An 8,318-nucleotide genomic window follows, 5' to 3' on the forward strand; every position below is an offset into this window, starting at 1 on the left:
TATAGCATGGAACAATAAAAAATTATAGATACGTTGGACACGTATCAAGCATCCCCAAGCTTAATTCTGCTCGTCCTCGAGTAGGTAAATGATAAAAACAGAATTTTTGATGTGGAATGCTACTTAGCATAATTTTCAATGTAATTCTCTTATTTGTGGTATGAATATTCAGATCCGAAAGATTCAAGATAAAGGTTTAATATTGGCATAAAAATAATAATACTTCAAGCATACTAACTAAGCAATTATGTCTTCTCAAAATAACATGGCCAAAGAAAGTTATCCCTACAAAATCATATAGTCTGGCTATGCTCTATCTTCATCACACAAAGTATTTAAATCATGCACAACCCCGATGACAAGCCAAGCAATTGTTTCATACTTTTGGTGTTCTCAAACTTTTTCAATCTTCACGCAATACATGAGCATGAGCCATGGACATAGCACTATATGTGGAATAGAATGGTGGTTGTGGAGAAGACAAAAAGGAGAAGATAGTCTCACATCAACTAGGCGTATCAACGGGCTATGGAGATGCCCATCAATAGATATCAATGTGAGTGAGTAGGGATTGCCATGCAACGGATGCACTAGAGCTATAAGTATATGAAAGCTCAACAAAAGAAACTAAGTGGGTGTGCATCCAACTCGCTTGCTCACGAAGACCTAGGGCATTTTGAGGAAGCCCATCATTGGAATATACAATCCAAGTTCTATAATGAAAAATTCCCACTAGTATATGAAAGTGATATCATAGGAGACTCTCTATCATGAAGATCATGGTGCTACTTTGAAGCACAAGTGTGAAAAAGGGATAGTAGCATTGTCCCTTCTCTCTTTTTCTCTCGTTTTTTTATTTGGGCCTTTTCTCTCCTTTTTTATGGCCTCTTTTTTTCGTCCGGAGTCTCATCCCGACTTGTGGGGGAATCATAGTCTCCATCATCCTTTCCTCACTTGGGACAATGCTCTAAAAATGATGATCATCACACTTTTATTACTTCCAACTCAACAATTACAACTCAATACTTAGAACAAAATATGACTCTATGTGAATGCCTCCGGCGGTGTACCGGGATATGCTATGAATCAAGAGTGACATGTATGAAAGAATTATGAACGGTGGATTTGCCACAAATATGATGTCAACTACATGATCATGCAAAGCAATATGACAATGATGGAGTGTGTCATAGTAAACGGAACGGTGGTAAGTTGCATGGCAATATATCTCGGAATGGCTATGGAAATATCATGATAGTTAGGTATGGTGACTGTTTTGAGGAAGGTATATGGTGAGTGTATGATACCGGCGAAAAGTGCGCGGTATTAGAGAGGCTAGCAACGGTGGAAGGAAGAAAAGTGCGTATAATCCATGGACTCAACGTTAGTCATAAAGAACTCATATAATTGTTGCAAAAATCTACAAGTTATCGAAGCAAAGTATTACGCGCATGCTCCTAGGGGGATAGATTGGTAGGAAAAGACCATCGCTTGTCCCCGACCGCCACTCATAAGGAAGACAATCAATAAATAAATCATGCTCCGACTTCATCACATAACGGTTCACCATACGTGCATGCTACGGGAATCACAAACTTTAACACAAGTATTCCTCAAATCCACAACTACTCAACTAGCATAACTCTAATATCACCATCTTCATATCTCAAAACAATTATCAAGCATCAAACTTCTCATAGTATTCAACACACTCATAAGATTTTTTTTACTAATCTTGGATGCCTATCATAATTAAAGAAAATTACCATGCTGTTTTGTAGGACTCTCAAAATAATATAAGTGAAGCATGAGATAACAATAGTTTCTATAAAACAAATCCACCACCGTGCTCTAAAAGATATAAGTGAAGCACTAGAGCAAAAACTATATAGCTCAAAAGATATAAGTGAAGCACATAGAGTATTCTAATAATTTCCGAATCATGTGTGTCTCTCTTAAAAGGTTTGTACAGCAAGGATGATTGTGTTACACTAAAAATACAAGACTCAAATCATACAAGACGCTCCAAGCAAAACACATATCATGTGGTGAATAAAAATATAGCTCCAAGTAAAGTTACCGATGGACGAAGACGAAAGAGGGGATGCCTTCCGGGGCATCCCCAAGCTTTGGCTTTTTGGTGTCCTTAGATTATCTTGGGGTGCCATGGGCATCCCCAATCTTAGGCTCTTGCCACTCCTTATTCCATAATCCATCAAATCTTTTACCCAAAACTTGAAAACTTCACAACACAAAACTTAACAGAAAATCTCATGAGCTCCGTTAGCGAAAGAAAGCAAAACACCACTTCAAGGTACTGTAATGAACTCATTCTTTATTTATATTGGTGTTAAACCTACTGTATTCCAACTTCTCTATGGTTTATAAACTCTTTTACTAGCCATAGATTCATCAAAATAAGCAAACAACACGCGAAAAACAGAATCTGTCAAAAACAGAACAGTCTGTAGTAATCTGTAACTAACGCAAACTTCTGGAACTCAAAAAATTCTACCAAAATAGGACGACCTAGACAATTTTTTTATTGATCTACTGCAATTGGATCAGTATTTTATCACGTTCTGGTGATTTTTAACAATTGTTTCCGTGAACAGAAAGTTTCTGGAATTTTCAGCAAGTTCAAATAACTATCATCCAAGAAGATCCTATAGGTTTAACTTGGCACAAACACTAATTAAAACATAAAAACAAATCTAAACAGAGGCTAGATAAATTATTTATTGAATAACAGCAAGGAAAGATATTGGGTTGTCTCCCAACAAGCGCTTTTCTTTAAAGTCTCTAGCTAGACATAAAGATTTCAATGATGCTCACATGAAAGACTAGAATTGAAGCACAAAAATAGCATCATAAAACACATGACAAACACATCTAAGTCTAACATACTTCCTATGAATAGGCATCTTGTAGGCAAACAAATTATCAAGGCAAGCAAAAACTAGCATATGTAAGGAAGCGGAAAGAAACAATAGCAATCTCAGCATAACGAGAGGTAATTTAGTAACATGAAAATTTCTACAACCATATTTTCCTCTCTCATAATAATTACATGTGGGATAATAAGAAAATTCAACAAAAAAGCTATCACATAAAATATTTTCAACATGATCCACATGCATGCAAAGTTGACACTCTTCCAAAATAGTGGGATTAACATTAGCTAAAGTCATGACCTCTCCAAACCCACTTTTATCGAAAATTTCATAAGATTGAACATCCTCCAAATATGTGGGATCTAAAGTTGACATTCTTCCAAACCCACTTTTAATAATATTGCAAACACTATTATCAATCTCATATTCATCATGGGGCTTAAATAAATTTTCAAGATCATAAGAAGCACTATCACCCCAATCATGATCATTGCAACAAGTAGAGGGCATAAAAAAACTAGCATCCCCAAGCTTAGGGTTTTGCATATTATTAGCACAGTTTACATCAATAGAATTCATAATAATATCATTGCAATCATGCTTTTTATTCAAAGATCTATCGTGAATCGCTTCTAAAGTACTTCATCACAATTTCCAGATTCACGAATTTCAAGCAAAACCTCATAAAGATAATCTAGTGCACTCAAATCACTTGAAATTGGTTCATCATAATTGGATCTCTTAAAAAGATTAGCAAGGGGATGAGGATCCATAAACTTTTAGCAAGCGAAGATGCAAGCAAAAAGAAGGCACATGGTAAGACAAGATCGAACGGAAGGAGGGCGAATAAAACAGCAAGGGTGAAGTGGGGGAGAGGAAAACGAGAGGCAAATGGAAAATAATGTAATGCGAGGGATAAGAGTTTGTGATGGGTACTTGGTATGTCTTGACTTGACTTGACTTGGCGCGAATCTCCCCGGAAACGGCGCCAGAAATCCTTCTTGCTACCTCTTGAGCACTGCGTTGGTTTTCCCTTGAAGAGGAAAGGGTGATGCAGTAAAGTAGCGTAAGTATTTCCCTCAGTTTTTGACAACCAAGGTATCAATCCAGTAGGAGATCACGCACGAGTCTCTCACACCTACACAAACAAATAAGAACCTCGCAACCAACACGATAAAGGGGTTGTCAATCCCTTCACGGTCACTTACAAGAGTGAGATCTGATAGATACGATAAGATAATATTTTTGGTATTTTTATGATAAAGAGAAATAAAGATGCAAAGTAAAATAAAAGGCAATAAAAATAACAAAGTGTTGGAAGATTAATATGATGGTAAATAGACCCGGGGGCCATAGGTTTCACTAGTGGCTTCTCTTAAGATAACATAAGTATTACAGTGGGTAAATGAATTACTGTCGAGCAATTGATAGAATTGAGCATAGTTATGAGAATATCTAGGTATGATCATGTATATAGGCATCACATCCGTGACAAGTAGACAGAAACGATTCTGCATCTACTACTATTACTCCACACATCGACCGCTATCCAGCATGCATCTAGAGTATTAAGTTCATAAGAACAGAGTAATGCTTTAAGTAAGATGACATGATCTAGAGGGATAAACTCATGCAATATGATATAAACCCCATCTTTTTATCCTCGATGGCAACAATACAATACGTGTCGTTTCCCCTACTGTCACTGTGATCGAGCACCGCAAGATTGAACCCAAAGCTAAGCACTTCTCCCATTGCAAGAAAGATCAATCTAGTAGGCCAAACCAAACTGATAATTCGAAGAGACTTGCAAAGATAACCAATCACACATAAAAGAATTCAGAGGAGATTGAAATACTGTTCATAGATAATCTTGATCATAAACCCACAATTCATCGGATCTCGACAAACACACCGCAAAAGAAGATTACATCGAATATATCTCCAAGAAGATCAAGGAGAACTTTGTATCGAGATCCAAAGAGAGAGAAGAAGCCCTCTAGCTAATAACTATGGACCCGAAGGTCTGAAGTAAACTACTCACACATCATCGGAGAGGCTATGGTGTTGATGTAGAAGCCCTCCATGATCAATGCCCCCTCCGGCGGAGGGCCGGAAAAGGCCCCAAGATGGGATCTCACGGGTACAGAAGGTTGCGGCGGTGGAAATAGGTTGTTGGCTTCGTCTCTGATAGTTTGGGGGTACGTAGGTATATATAGGAGGAAGAAGTACGTCGGTGGAGCAACGAGGGGCCCATGAGGGTGAGGGTGCGCCTAGGGGGTAGGCGCGCCCCCTACCTCGTGCCTTCCTCGTTGATTACTTTACGTAGACTCCAAGTCCTCTGGATCACGTTTGTTCTGAAAATCACGTTCCCGAAGGTTTCATTCCGTTTGGACTCCGTTTGATATCCTTTTTCTGCGAAACACTGAAATAGGCAAAAAAGAGCAATTTGGGCTGGGCCTTCGGTTAATAGGTTAGTCCCAAAAATAATATAAAAGTGTATAATAAAGCCCATTAATCATCCCAAACAGAATATAATATAGCATGGAACAATAAAAATTATAGATACGTTGGAGACGTATCACATAGTTAAAATTTAGCATGATAATGATATAGCTGATCAGGCTAGGAATAACTAAAAGGATTATTAAACTCGTAAGTAACAAAAATTACTTAGAGTTGCAGAATTGGAGTGTGGAATCGATTCACTTATCGGCATTCTCAAGTGACTAACAACTCAAAACCCAGGGAAAACTGAAATCGATGAGAAGCAATACCAGATGAAGGCTCGTAGGAAGCAACACGGTTCTTTGTTATTCCCGAGATACCGAAGGGTAATACTCGATGGAAGATCAAAATAGAGGTTGCGAAGATGCATTTATCTTCGTGAGACAAGTGCTTTAACTTGTCCAGGAAATGGAATCAAAGGGGAACAATCATGGTCAGAACCACGGTTGCAAAGGATCAAATCCTAGATATAAGATGATCTTATACCAAGGGGATAATTAATTTTAAGAGAATCTTCCATGATAAGATCTACATCGTGTCCATGGGCATGAACACAAAGTTGAAGGTCGACTCCCACTTCTTCAGTGCATATCATTTCATTTACTTCTCGCTTTCGATGAATTTGTAGTGCGAAAGATTTATCTGGTGAAGCATTAGAAGAGTATGACTCGCATAACTTACGAGTTCACACGGATTAGGAAAAGCATAGGTTCAACCCATCGGAACAACTTAGGAACCTATACTGCAGTCTTCAGGAGTAAATAACACAAACTCGAAAGTAAAGAGAGGATACAATTTGCCAAAGGCATCATGTATCAGGGGAAGAACTCTAGAAGTTTTTGAATGCGATGGACACTGTCGAATACAATCCAACAATGGATCTGGCGATTCACGACGGAGTTGATGTGAGTATCAGTATTCAACCAGAAGAAGAATAAATGCAAGGGCATCGGTTTATGGAAACATCTGAATAATTCAATGCTTAAATACAAGGAGATTTGATTTCTAGATCGGTGTATCAGAATCAGATGCTCCGATCGAAGATGGATAGGTTGAACAGACTTAGAGGCACACCGATCGAATCTTGATTGGGCAAGAACCAACTCATATCCAGAATGATATCTGAGCCGGAAAGAAAATTCCTATGGATCAATTGATGATTGCGAGTAGCCACACATACGTTGAATTCATAGGAAAAAATGACAATCACAAAGGATTTTAATAAATATCACTAGACATATGGAATTAAGCCTAATACAAGCAGGCAAGGTGAATCAAAAGTAAAAGGCTGCGGAGGATTTTCGGGAGATCGAATTGCATTCGAAGAATTTTGTGAGACATATGATCAACTGGGGATGAGCGAATCCCCAATAAGTGTGAGGAATTATTCGTAGGGTTATTCAGGCAGAAAAGAGCTGTAAGGAAGTCAGAAAAAAGGATTCTCGAAAGTCGGAGAATACTTTCAGGTATCTTGTAATAACAAGAACAACTAGGGATGGAAGTAAGAATGGCAAGGGTACGCAGTTATCCATAAGGATTCAACGGTGTTAAGGGAATGCAAAAGAAATGAACACAAGTTCTCGGGAGTAGATCGGAGAGTATCTTCGAAGTCTTCTCGTGAAGCAGGCAACCATCCAGAATGAAGGGGCTCTCTAGGGAAAGTCGTTATGAGAACCTAATGTAGTTAGTAAATTCATTTAACCCGAATAGAAGAGAGAAGAGAGTACCAGAGTATAGACGAGGAGTAAAAGATCCCAATACCACCCAATGACGACGTGGGCCCGTAAGACACACAGCCAGGTTAGTAAAAGTTTTTCAGTGACTAGACTCAACTTCGGCCAAGGAGTTGGAAAGGGGGATTCCTACAGGCAGTCGGCTCTGATACCAACTTGTGGCGCCCTCGATTCAATCGCACACTAATCATACACGCAAATGTGTACGATCAAGATCAAGGACTCACGAGAAGATATCACAACACAACTCTAGACACAAAATAAAATAATACAAGCTTTATATTACAAGCCAGGGGCCTCGAGGGCTCAAATACACAAGAGTCAGCGGAAGCAACAATATCTGAGTACAGATATAAGTTAGACAAGTTTGCCTTAAGAAGGCCAGCACAAAAGCATCTACGATCGAAAAGGCAAGGCCTGCTGCCTGGGAGCCTCCTAACTACTCCTGGTCGTCGGCGGTCTCCACGTAGTAGTAGGCATCGACGGTGGCATCTGGCTCCTGGGCTCCGACATCTGGTTGCATCAACCGGAAAGAAGAAGAAAGGGGGAAAGGGGGGCAAAGCAATAGTGAGTACTCATCCAAAGTACTCGCAAGCAAGGATCTACACTACAGATGCATCGGTATCAATGAAATGGGCTGTATCTGTGGACCGGACTGCAGAATGCCAAAAGAGAATGGGAAAGCCTAGCCTATCGAAGACTAGCATCTTCAAGCAGCACCAATCATCTTGCAGCATTTAGAAGAGTACATAATAGCATAAAGTAAAGTAGTAGTAGTGTTATCAACCTCGCCAGAGATCCTTTCTCGACTCCCTGCGAGAAAGCAATCCTAGAGCCATAATATCCAGTTATCACCTCAAGTATCTGGTTCTAGTTGTATCGATCGGGATACAAGTCCAGTGTCCATTACCGTAGGACAGGCTATCGATAGATGTTTTCTTCCCTGCAGGGGTGCACCAACTTACCCACCATGCTCGATTAACTCCGTACGGACACACTTTCCCGGGTCATGCCCGGCCTCGGTCAAACGATACGCCGCAACCCGACCTAGGCTTAATAGAGAGGTCAGCACGCCGGACTAAACCTATGCCCCCAGGGGTCATGGGCCATCGCCCCGAGAACTCCTGCACGTTACGTACGCGGCCGGTGAGTAGACCTAGCTACCTCCTTTAACAAGGCAGGT

This window comes from Aegilops tauschii, chromosome 6, assembly GCF_002575655.3.
Source record: "Aegilops tauschii subsp. strangulata cultivar AL8/78 chromosome 6, Aet v6.0, whole genome shotgun sequence".
Lineage (NCBI taxonomy): Eukaryota > Viridiplantae > Streptophyta > Magnoliopsida > Poales > Poaceae > Aegilops > Aegilops tauschii.